At 36.3% G+C, this 13,315-nt stretch overlaps 1 pseudogene; it reads left to right on the top strand.

The window, feature by feature from the left end:
- The first annotated feature begins 5,092 nt into the window (after positions 1-5,092).
- On the top strand, positions 5,093-5,862 carry LOC148776490 (olfactory receptor 11H6-like; annotated as a pseudogene).
- The last annotated feature ends 7,453 nt before the right edge of the window (positions 5,863-13,315 follow it).

Below are 13,315 nucleotides of genomic sequence, written 5' to 3'. Positions count from 1 at the left end.
AAGGACAGAAATGGTATGGACCTAACAGAAGCAGAAGATATTAAGAAGAGGTGGCAAGAACACATAGAAGAACCGTACGAAACAGATCTTCATGACCAAGATAATCTCGATGGTGTGATCACTCATCTAAAGCCAGATATCTTGGAATGTGAAGTCAAGTGGGCCTTAGAAAGCATCACTACAAACAAAGCTAGTGGAGGTAATAGAATTCCAGGAGCTATTTCTAATCCTGAAAGGTGATGCTGTGAAAGTGCTGCACTTAATATGCCAGCAAATTTGGAAAACTCAGCAGTGGCCACAGGACTGGAAAAGGTCAGTCTTCATCCCAATGTCAAAGAAAGGCAATGCCAAAGAACGCTCAAACTACCACACAATTGCACTTATCTCACACGCTGGTAAAGCCATGCTCAAAATTCTCCAAGCCAGGCTTCAACAATATATGAACTGTGAACTTCCAGATGTTCAAGCTGGTATTAGAAAAGGCAGAGGAACCAGAGATCAACTTGCCAACATCCGCTGGATTGTGGAAAAAGCAAGAGAGTTCCAGAAACGCATCTATTTTTGCTTCATTGACTATGCCAAAGCCTTTGGCTGTGTGGATCACAATAAACTGTGGAAAATTCTGAAAGAGATGGGAATACCAGACCACCTGACCTGCCTCTTGAGAAACCTGTATGCAGGTCAGGAAGCAACAGTCAGAACTGGACATGGAACAACAGACTGGTTAAAAATAGGAAAAGGAGTACGTCAAGGTTGTATATTGTCACCCTGATTATTTAACTTCTATGCAGAGTACATCATGAGGAACGCTGGGCTGGAAGAAGCACAAGCTGGAATCAAGATTGCCGGGAGAAATATCAATAACCTCAGATATGCAGATGACACCACCCTTATGGCAGAAAGTGAAGAGGAATTAAAAAGCCTCTTGATGAAAGTGAAAGAAGAGAGTGAAAAAGTTGGCTTGAAGCTCAACATTCAGGAAACAAAGATCATGGCATCTGGTCCCATCACTTCATGGGAAATAGATGGGGAAACAGTGGAAACAGTGTCAGACTTTATTTTTTTGGGCTCCAAAATAACTGCGGATGCTGATTGCAGCCAGGAAATTAAAAGACGCTTACTCCTTGGAAGGAAAGTTATGACCAATCTAGATAGCATATTAAAAAGCAGAGACATTACTTTGCCAACCAAAGTCCGTCTAGTCAAGGCTATGGTTTGTTCCATGGTCATGTATGGATGTGAGAGTTGGACTGTGAAGAAAGCTGAGCACCAGAGAATTGATGCTTTTGAACTGTAGTGTTGGAGAAGACTCTTAAGAGTCCCTTGGACTGCAAGGAGATCCAACCAGCCCATTCTAAATGAGATCAATCCTGGGTGTTCACTGGAAGGACTGATGATAAAGCTGAAACTCCAATACTTTGGCCACCTCTTGTGACGAGTTGACTCTCTGGAAAAGACTCTGATGCTGGGAGGGATTGGGGGCAGGAGGAGAAGGGGATGACAAAAATGAGATGGCTGGATGCATCACCGACTCGATGGGCATGAGTTTGAGTGAACTCCAGGAGTTGGTGATGGACAGGGAGGCCTGGCGTGCTCTGGTTCATGGGGTCACAAAGAGTCGGACACAACTGAGCAACAGAACTGAACTAAACTGAACTGAATTATCAATGACTTACAGCAGATTCTTCTTTTTTTTTTTTTTTACTTGATTTGACTTGTTGCTTCTGGTTGGTATATATATTTTCTCTCCCTCTTGTACCTTCCCTCCTATCTTACCCCTCTAGGTCATCACAGAGCACTGAGCTGGGCTCCCTGTGCTATACAGCAGCTTCCTGCTAGCTAGCTGTTTTACACATGGTAAAGAATATATGTCAATGCTATCTCTTAGTTCATCCCACTCTTCCCTTCCCCCACTATGTCCACAAGTCCATTCTCTACATCTGTATCTCTATTCCTGCCCTGCAAATAGGTTTCCCCCCAATTAATTTTTTTTAATTGGAGGCTAATTACTAAAGAGCCTCTTGATGAAAGTGAAATAGGAGAGTGAAAAAGTTGGCCTGAAGCTCAACATTCAGAAAACTAAGATCATGGCATCTGGTCCCATGACTTCATGGCAAATAGATGGGGAAACAGTGGAAAGAGTGACTGGCTTTTTTTTTCCGGTCTCCAAAATTATTGCAGATGGTGATTGCAGCCATGAAATTATAAGACACTTACTCCTTGGAAGGAAAGTTGTGAGCAACATATTAAAAAGCAGACATTACTTTGCCAACAAGGTCCGTCTAGTCAAGGCTATGGTGTTACCAGTGGTCATGTATGGATGTGAGAGTTGGACTGTGAAGAAAGCTGAGTGCCAAAGAATTGATTCTTTTGAACTGTATAGTTGGAGAAGAGTCTTGAGAGGCCCCTGGACTGCAAGGAGATCCAACCAGTCCATCCTAAAGATCAGTCCTGGGAGTTCATTGGAAGGACTGATGTTGAAGCTGAAACTCCAATATTTTGGCCATCTCATGCGAAGAGCTGACTCATTTGAAAAGACCCTGATGCTGGGAAAGATTGAGGACAGGAGGTAAACGGGACAACAGAGGATGAGATGGTTGGATGGCATCACCCACTCGATGGACATGAGTTTGAGTGAACTCCAGGAGTTGGTGATGGACAGGGTTCCTGGCATGCTGTGGTTCATGGGGTCGCAAAGAGTCGGACACGACTGAGCAACTGAACTGAACTGAACTGAATTACTTTACAATATTATAATGCTTTTTGCCATACATTGACATGAATCAGCCATGGGTGTACTTTATAGTAGTGGAAAAAGAGCTGTGGTGCATTGCATAATGTTTCTTAAAGGTTTCTTTAAAAGTGCCATATGTAAAATAGTCTTATTGGGCAAACCATGTCACATTGCTTAGTCTAACTTTTGTGAAACATAGAAATATTATCCTCTAGTAAAAAAGGAAAATGAATCATTTAGAACAATAACTCTGTCATATGAATATTTTGTTTTGTCCTTGATTTTAATTGTAATGTTTTTGTGTTTTACTACTAAGGTATGAGTTTGCCAATTATTTCTGATGAAGAAGTTTTTTTACCAAGTTAGATCATTTATTTCTATTTCTGGTTTACTTTATTAAAAATGGGTTTCAATTTTATCTATTTTTCTTCTGCATCTATCAAGACATTTTTATGTTACTTCTATCAATTAAAAAGTATTTTATATTTATATATTATATTCTCATATGATACAATAATGGATAGCTCTTAAGGTATACATCTTACTTGATAACATTCTATTATTGGAAATATTTTACTCTAGAACATGGTTTATGAATTCCCTCTCTAAAGGGCCAATTTCCAAAGATGGCCTCTACAGAACATAAAAGGGAACAATATTTAAATTCTTCATTTGATTCTGTCTAGACCATGATTTTCTTTGCTACAGTCACTTTGCCTTTACTGTTTATATAAAAAGGGAGAACTACAGAGGGCAAACTGAAGAGTACCCATGACTGACTTCTTAATCCCATAATGTTCCTAAAAGCCTATTCAGCAATTCATATGAATTCCCACAATAATTCATGGAATACTACTATATCTGGTTTTTCTGAGATATGAGAAAACAGTTGTATTTGGTTTTTCTGTATACTCAGATGTGGAAAATGGCCTTCAACTATACAGAATTCTATGATATTCACCTTGTATCTTCAGGTAAGGTAAAGCTCACATGTGTCTAAGCTCTCCTTATTTCTTTCTTCTACCCCTTCTTGTTTTATAACTTAATATGTGAATTATAAAAGTACTATTTCTCTAGAATCATAGCCGAGATTTTACGTGAGAGGTTATAAAAAATGTTATTTCAAACATTTGCTAAAACTCTTAAAGGATCTTGCCAGATGCTCCTTTTTATTCCCACTCTATGTAAGGGTGTTCTGATCCTAAATCAGGGAAAATTCCAGAAAATGAATGGATACGCCTTCTTTCAGAAAAGTCTATCCCCTGTACTTTCTCTTACTTTTAATGAGTAGCAGGCAAGGAAATTTATTTTTACTTGAGATTGCAAAATTCAGGACATTCTTTGTGAGCATAAGTAAACATGACATATTTTAATAATTGATCACTTACTTAACTTTAACATGTATTTTTGAGAGTGTGTTTTTACTGAAGGGAAGAATTGAAATGTGAACTCTTGTAAATTTTCATTTTAATGTTGACTTATAATCTATTCTTAAAAAGATATAGGAATATTTCTCATAACCTAACTCAAAAAAATTTAAAGTTGTATAGAGGATTTAGATCTGTTGATATTGTCCTTAATTCAACTCCACATATTTCTCACTAATAGAACAAAGAATATTGAATAGCATTATCTCTAATGTCTTTGTATGTCACAAACACTGAGTTAACTTGGCTGTGTTTTTATTTGTTTGTTTTTTTTCTTGGGGGGGATCTGTGTTTTTTCAGTATTATTTAAAATGGTAAGTCCTTATGCATATTTACTTATTGTCAACACTTTGTTAGCTGTAGGAAATTAGGAAAGCTCTTTGTTCATTTTGTTTTTATTATATACAAAATAGGAATATGGATACTTGAAAATCATGGGAACATCTCTGTATATGGTAGGTAGCTCAGCTGGTAAAGAATTTGCCTGCAATGCAGGAGACCATGATTCAATTCCTGGGTCAGGAAGATCTGCTGGAGAAGGGATAGGCTTCCCACTCCAATATTCTTGAGCTTCCCTGGTGGCTCAGACAGTAAAAAATGCGCCTGCAATAAGGGCGATCTGTGTTCGATCCCTGGGTTGGGAAGCTCTCCTGGAGGAGGTCATGGCAACCCACTCCAGTATTCTAGACTGGAGAATCCCGTGGACAGATGAGCCTGGTGGGTCCCAGTCCATGGAGTACCAAAGAGTTGAATGCAACTAAGTACAGCACAAAGTAATGTAGCTCAAAGCAAGTCATCTGTCCTAATGAGTAATGTTTTGTAAGGCCAATTCTAATATGGAAATCTGTCATTCTTTTGCAGCTTTAAAAACAAATACACATGTAGAGAATTGCTCTAGCTCTGTGAGTAAATTCATCCTTTTAGGCTTCTCTTATACTTGGGAAATTCGGATCCTCTGTTTCTCAGTTTTTTCTGGGACATATATTCTGACACTCATTGGAAATCTGTGCATTATTTGTGCTGTGAGGTGCGACCATCAACTGCAAACTCCAATGTACATCCTATTGGCCAATTTTTCCTTCCTGGAGATCTGGTTTATCACCTCCACTGTCCCTAATATGCTAGCCAACTTTCTTTCTGAGATCAACACCATCTCCTACTCTGGCTGCTTTCTGCAGTTCTACTTCTTCTTCTCCATGGGCACCACTGAGACCTTCTTCTTGTCTGCTATGGCCTTTGACAGGTACCTTGCCATCTGCAGGCCCCTTCACTACCCCACTGTCATGCCAGTGCAACGCTGCATCAGAATGGGAGCCTGTTGCTGGGTATGTGGCTTCTTGTACTTCCTCTTGCCTATATATCTAATCTCTCAACTCCCCTTTTGTTGCCTCAATAAAATTGATCACTTCCTATGTGACCCAGGACCCCTTATAAAGCTGTCTTGTGTGCCAGCTCCTGTCATTGAGATCATCTGTGCCATCTGAAATTCAGTCCTCATTTTCTCCACCTTACTCTTCATTACTAGTTCCTACACCCTGGTGATCAGAGCTGTGTTTAGGGTACCCTCAGCAGAAGGCCGGCATAAGGCTTTCTCTACATGTGGCTCCCATCTGTCTGTAGTGTCTCTGTTCTATGGCTCTATTATGGTTGTATATGTGAGCCCAACAGCAGGCAATCCAGCCGGGATTCAGAAATATGTGACTTTGTTTTATTCTGTGCTAACTCCACTGTTCAACCCCTTGATCTATAGTCTCTGGAATAAAGAGATGAAGGAGGCTCTGAGAAAATTATTTAAGACTGTGAGATTTAGGCAGAGGCCTGGCAGAAATCTTTGAAGAACTTGTGTTTGCAACTGAAATATATGTGGAATAAATGATTGAAAGTTTAGCATTCAATTGTATTAACCACATTAGACAAATATACTTGGGGGAGGGAGAAGAACATAGTCAAATGTAATTAAATGTTTATTAAATTAACTGTCGCCTTCTGGCCATTTTTTTATGGTTTTAGAAAATTTACATTAATAGTAAATTTTTTCATATTCAAATAAAAATAATCAAAGAAAAAATAATCAGTCATCTTCCTGGCATTTAGACTTAATACTAGCTAAAATTTTGATGTTACCATTTCAGTTACACATGTAAACACAATAATCAAATATTTGTTACTAATATTTCTCAGGTAAGTCAAAAGTCATGCTAAATTTACAAAACAACATTTAAATTTTAATTTTTATGTCAATATTAAAGACGTGACAAAATTAATTAACCTCTTTATAAAAGTTCATTTATCATAATTGTACTTCCCACTATCTCACCAAGATTTAGTTTAAATACTCAGAATTTGGATCCAGATGGTTGCCATTATTTCTCATTTAAAATAATTTTTAAAAATAATTAAAATCATTTAAAAATAATTATTTTAAAATAAATTCTCTATAAAATAAACCATATACTGCCTTTTCCTGATACATCATTTGTGCATTCTACAAGCTAGAGATAACAGCCAGTGACCCTCAGGTATTGTTGTGATTACAGAAATTGCTAGATTTGCTTTGTTAACTATGTCAAGAACAACTGTATCTCATACTGTCAGCAGAATTTTCCTCATTTCACAAAAAGACCACAAATCCATTAGTTATTACTCCCCCATCCTTCCTCTCTCCAGTCCTTGGAAACAACTAATCTACTTTCTGTTCTATAGATTTACTTATTCTCAAAATTTCATATAAATGGAATAATACAATATGTGTGACCTTTTGTGACCAACTTCTTTCACTTAACATCATGTGTACAAGATTCATTTTTGCTGGGCATGTTTATCTGTACTTTATTCCTTTTTATAGCTGAATAGCATTTCTTAGTATGAATATACCACACTTTGTCTATTCAATAGTTGATGGACGTTTGAGTTGTTTCCATCATTGGTCTATTGTGAGTTACACAGGAACAAATATTTGTATGAACGTATATTTTCACTTTGGGGGGGTTTACTCCAGGGAGAGGAATTGTTGTGTCATATGTTAACTATTTAACATTTTGAGGAACTGTCAGACTATTTTCCAAAGTGACTGTGCCACCTTTACTATCATATCAGCATAGTGTGTAATGTATTGGGTTCAGTTTCTCTGTATCCTTACCAACACTTGTTTGCTCTTTCTTTTTTTTGTCCTTTAGCTATCCTTGTATATATGAAGAGGTATCTTATTATGGTGCTCACTTGCATTTCCCTAATGATAAGATTGTTGATTATCTTTCAGTGTGCTTATTGGCCACTTGCATGTCTTCACTGGGAAATATATATTCAAATCCTGATTATTTTTAAAACATTAGCCTATTCATCTTTCTAATTCTCAACTGTAGAGGTCTTTACATATACTCTGGATATAAGTCACTTATTAGATAAATAATTTGCAAATATCTTTTATCAATCTGTGTTACATTTTTACTTTTATGATTGTTCTTTGAAGTTTTGAATTTTAATGAAGTCCAACTTATCTTTTTAACTTTTATCACTTGTGATGCTAGTTTCATATCTAAGAAATCTTTGCCTAATCGAAGGTCACAAAAAGTACTACTATGTTTTTTATATATTTTTTTGTTATAGATGATTTTTCCAACTTTTATATGCATTTTATATTTTAATAGGTATTTGTTAAGAGCGGAGATCAAACACAAACTCCAAATCACTACTTTAAAACAAAAGTTTCTCAAGTATTTTATGGCATATCCAAATCTGTCACAAAGTTTATGGGGCAATATGAATCACAGCATGCTTACTTATTTTTTGCTTTGCCATCTTGATATTCCTGAAAAGATTGCTTTCTATCACACATTTTCAAAAGGAATCTATTTGATTATGTCCCTGAGATCATAAAATCTTGATCTAATCATGTTAAAATAAATTATTCTATAATTTATAATTAAATAGTACCTTTCAGTGACATTTCAAGCATTATTTAGGGTAGGAAAAAAGAATGACAAATAAATTACTTATATAAAAGAAAATAGTCAAATTGTGGAATATGGAGAATTAATGAAATGACTATAATAATTAATAATGTGTGGTAATAAAGTTCTTTTCTTTAAATACATATAAAATATCAAATTGTATAGGAAAAAGACTTGCTATGGCTAAATAGTTCAGAAGTTATAATAAGGGCAATTTTGATGGTGACCAAATTGCAGCAAAACATGTGCTTATCAATGCAGAATAAGAAGGCATTACAGTGACTATTCGACTATCCATTCACTTCTTTCACACGAGGAAATCCCTTGGGGTAAAAGAAGACAGGGGAAACACACTAAATTCCCTAGCGACTAGACTCCAGGTAAATCCAGTAATCCAGTAAATGTATTTTCCTGGAAAAAAAAAAAAAAGACGTCATCCTTTAAACCTTCCTTCAGAATGTTGCTGGTAAAGGATTGAAAGTGAAAAAAGGTGTAGTTGCTCAGTCGTGTCCAACTCTTTGTGACCCCATGGACTCTAGCTCACCTGGCTCCTCTGTCCATGGGACTCTCCAGGCAAGAACACTGGAGTGGGTTGCCGTACCCTTCTCCAGAGAATCTTCCTGATCCAGGGATTGAACCTGGGTCTCCCACATTGCAGGCAGATTTTTACTATCTGAGCCACCACTCTAAAAAGAATCTAGTACTTATCTAGGAGGCATGGCTTTCTAGAAAATATCATGTAAGTTATACAGCTCTTGGGAATTTTACAATTTAAATGCTTCCAGTTGTGTAAAGAAACTTGTGAAATTCAATTAGAAACCTAAACTCTGTGGTATGCGGTATGTCCCTTCTGTGTCCAATATGCTCAGTAACCTCTCTGAAACCATCTCTTTCTCTGGCTGCTTCCTGAAGTTCTACTTATTCTCCACGGGCACCACCAAGACCTTCTTGTCTGCCATGGACTTTGACAGGTCCCTTGCCATCTGCAGGCCCCTACACTACCCCACTGTCATGACGGTACAATGCTATGTCAATATGGGAGCCTGCTGCGTGTGTTGCTTCTTGTACTTCCTCTTGTGTATTCACCTGATCTCTCTGCTCCAGTTCTGTAGTCTCAGGAAGACTGATCTCTTCCTATGTGAACCAGATCTCCTTATAAAGTTGTCCTTACGCCAACTGCCGTCACTGAGATCATCTGTGCTACCTGTAACAGTCATCATGTTCTCTACCTTACTCTTCATTACCAGCCTATACCCTGGTGATCAGAGCTGGGTTTAGGGTCCTCTCAGACGATCGGTGGTTTAAGGCCTTATCTACGTGCGCCTCCCATCTGACTGTGACGTCCCTGTTCTATGGCTCCATTGTGATTGTGTGTGAGTCCACGAGCAGGGAATCCAAGAGACCCAGAAAGTCTGAGTCTGTTCTGTTCCACGTTAACTCCATTATTCAACCACTTAGTCTACAGTGTATCTCTGGAAGAAAGAGATGAAGACAGATCTAATAAAACTACTTAGGACTGCAAGATTTAATCAAAGGCCTAAAAGAAATCTTTGAAGAACTTGCACTGACAGCTGAAATAATATATGGAAAATAAATAATTAAAGTATTAATATTCAACTGTATTAGCTGAAGTAGAAAAATAACTTTCAGGAGGAGGAAGAACTAATTCAATGTAATAAAATGTTAATAAAGCTATACCTATTTGTTCTTTTATTGGAGAAAAATTTGCATTAATAGTAAAATTTTCAGGCAAAAGTAATCAGACAAATAAGCTAATAGTCAACTTGTTAACATTCTGATTGAATGCTAGTTAATATTTTGCTACCAATATCACACACATATGCATACAATCTATCCTATACTAAAATTTATTACAAAATTTTTTTTAAAATTTTTTTTTTTTATTTTACAATATTATATTGGTTGGTTTTGCCATACATTGATATGAATTTGCCCCGGGTTTACATAAGTTCCCCCTCCTGAACCCCCCTCCCACCTCCCTCCTCCCTTTATCCTCCCTCTGGGTCATCCCCGCATGCCAGCCCCGAGCATCCTATAACATGCATTGACCCTGAACTAGTGATTCGTTTCACATATGACAACATACGTGTTTCAATGCCATTCTCCCAAATCATCCCACCCTCACAAGAGAGTCGCTAGTTATTATACATGCTAAATTTACAAAACAACATTTAAATGTTATTGTGTCTATGAAAATATGACAAGCTGTATTCACTTTCTAATGAAAATTGATTTATTATAATTATTTCCAGTTTCTCAATGAGACTTAGTGATAATTTTCTTTAGATCTAGATGTTTGCCATTGATTTTTATCCACTATATATACACTTAATTTTAAGAATTGCTTTTGAAAGTGTTCTATTTAGGCTAAGCCATGCATTGCCTTTTTCTAACATGCCATTTTTGCCTGCTATAAGTTCAAATGAAATGACTAGTGCCCCCAGGTACTGTGATGACAGAATGTGCTGGATGTGTTCCGTTAACTGTCCCAAGGACACTAGTGTGTCCTACTCCCAAGCAGAATTTTTTTCATCCCATAAAGAAACCTTCTACCCAGCAACAGTCACTCCCCACTCTCCCTTCTCTCTAGTCCTGACATCCACTTTCCATTTCTGTGTATTTGTCTATTCTGGATGCAGTATTAATGGAATCATATGATATCTTGCCTTTGGTGACTGTCTTTTTTTTCCTTTATCACAATGTTTATATATGTTGTAGCATGTGTCATTACTTGATTCCTTTTTATAGCTGTATAACATCCCAATGTATAGACATACCACTTTTGTTTATCCATTCAATTGTTAGTGAATATTTGAGTTGTTTCCATTTTGTGGCTATTATGAATAATGCTGTTGTGACTAGTTATTAGTAAGTTTTCATAAGAACATGTTTTCACTTTCCTAACATATATCCCTGAGAGAGGAATTGCTGGGTTATTGGTTAGCTCTATACTTAATATTTTGAAGAATTGTCAGACTGTTTTCCCAAAAGACTGCATAGTTTTTCTATCACACCAGCAATGTATGTACTTTGGATTTCAAATCTCTGCATATCCTCACCAGCACTTGTTATTTTTTTCCTGTTTACTTTAGCCATGCTAGTAGGTATGGAGAAGGCAATGGCAAGCCACTCCAGTACTCTTGCCTAGAAAATCCCATGGATGGAGGAGCCTGGTAGGCTGCAGTCCGTGGGGTCACTAAGGGTCCGACACGACTGAGCGACCTCACTTTCACTTTTCACTTTCACACATTGGAGAAGGAAATGGCAACCCACTCCAGTGTTCTTGCCTGGAGAATCCCAGGGACGGGGGAGCCTGGTGGTCTTCTGTCTATGGGATCACACAGAGTCGGACACTACTGAAGTGACTTAGCAGCAGTAGGTATGAAGTGGTACGTTATTGTGGTTTTTATTAACATTTTCCCTAATTGCTAATGGTGTTGATCATCTTTTCATGTGCTTATTGACCCTTTGTATATCTTGGTTGGAAAAACATATACTCAAATCCTTTGATCATTTAAAAATTATATTATTTGTCTTTTTATTGTTGTGATATAAGTTGATAATATTTTATATATAAGACCTTTGTCATAGATATGATTTGCAAATATTTTCTATGACCTATAAACTGTTTCATTACTTTCTTAAAATGTCCTCTGAAGTTTTAATTTTGATGAATTTCAATTTATCTACATTTTCCTTTTTCTAAATTTTTAAAAATTTGTATATAGTTTGCATACAATATATTTGTTTCAGGAATACTCCATAGTGACTCATCATTTACATTTCCCTGGGTAGTATGATCATTTTAACGATATTAATTCTTCTGGTCCATAAGCATGATATATCTTTTCATTTGTTTTTGTATAATAGTCTCCAGTTTTTTTCATCAATGGCTTATAGTTTCCAGAATACACATTTTTTAAACACATTTATTTCTATGTATCTTATTCTTTTTTGTGCAATTTTAAATAAGACTATTTTCTTAATTTCTCTTTCCAATGATATGTTATTATTTTGTGAAACACAATATGTTTCTATATAGCACTGTGTGTCTTGAAACTTTACTGAATTTATTTATTAGTTCCAGAGTTTTTTGGTGGAGACTTAAGGATTTTCTGTAGATAGTATTATATCATCTGGGATTTTCTGTAGATAGTATTATATCATCTGCAAACAGTGGCAGTTTTAATTCTTCCTTTCCTATTTGAATTCCTTTCATTTCTTTCCTTGTCTGATTGTTGTCATTAGGACTTCCAATACTATGCTGAATACAAGTGACAGGAGTGGCATTCTTATTTTGTTCCTGATCTTGGAGGACATGATTTCAGCTTTCACAATTGAATATAATGTGAGCTGTGGCCTCGACATATATGGCCTTTATTATGTTAAGGTATGTTCCTCCTATATCCATTTTGCAGAGTTTTTTAATGTAAATGGATGTTAAATTTTGTCAAAAGTTTTTTCTGTGTGTATTGAGATGATCATATGGTTTATATTCTTCAATTTACTAATGTAGTAAATCATTGATTTGTGGATAGCAAAGAATTTCATATTCTTTAAACTTATAAAATTCTTTATACATTACATAGATGTTTATGTATGCATGGCATATCATATAATTTTAATTAAACAAATCTAATAGATCATTAAGAGAGAAAACCCCAAATCCCCAAAGATTATGTTGCAAGGAAGTATGCATATATATTTCCATCATCTATGCTTTTGTCTTAACCACAAACATGTGCCTTGAAACTCAAGAAAAAATATCTCACAGGGTTCACCCTTTGCAACCCTTAAAAGATTACAGACTGGATCATCCAGTTTCTTGGAAGTCCCTCACATGCCTTTTGCTCCATGGAGTAATATTTAATCTTCCATCCCTGAACTCTTCTCAGCATTCAGCCAAAAAGTGAGTGGAAACCATATCACGTGAGCCACATGTGCTCCATAGTTTTCAAAAGTAATTTAATAGGAAGCATTTTCTTCTTTGAGAAAACTAAATTTTTCATGAGGGCAAAATGCTAACCCCCCAAAAAAAAAAACTAAATAATATATGTTCCTTCTTGTTTACTTAAATCCTAGAATCTTAAGCTCTAAGTTTCACTTCTTTCTTTCTCTAAAGGGTGAATAAGAGATATAAGCAAAGAGGCTTAAGATTTCAAATGAAGATGCAGTTGTTGTTG

Source organism: Moschus berezovskii, chromosome 9 (assembly GCF_049115385.1).
Source record: "Moschus berezovskii isolate FMDL1 chromosome 9, NW_MosBer_1.0, whole genome shotgun sequence".
Classification (NCBI taxonomy): domain Eukaryota; kingdom Metazoa; phylum Chordata; class Mammalia; order Artiodactyla; family Moschidae; genus Moschus; species Moschus berezovskii.
This window is presented reverse-complemented; position numbering and strand designations above follow the sequence as displayed.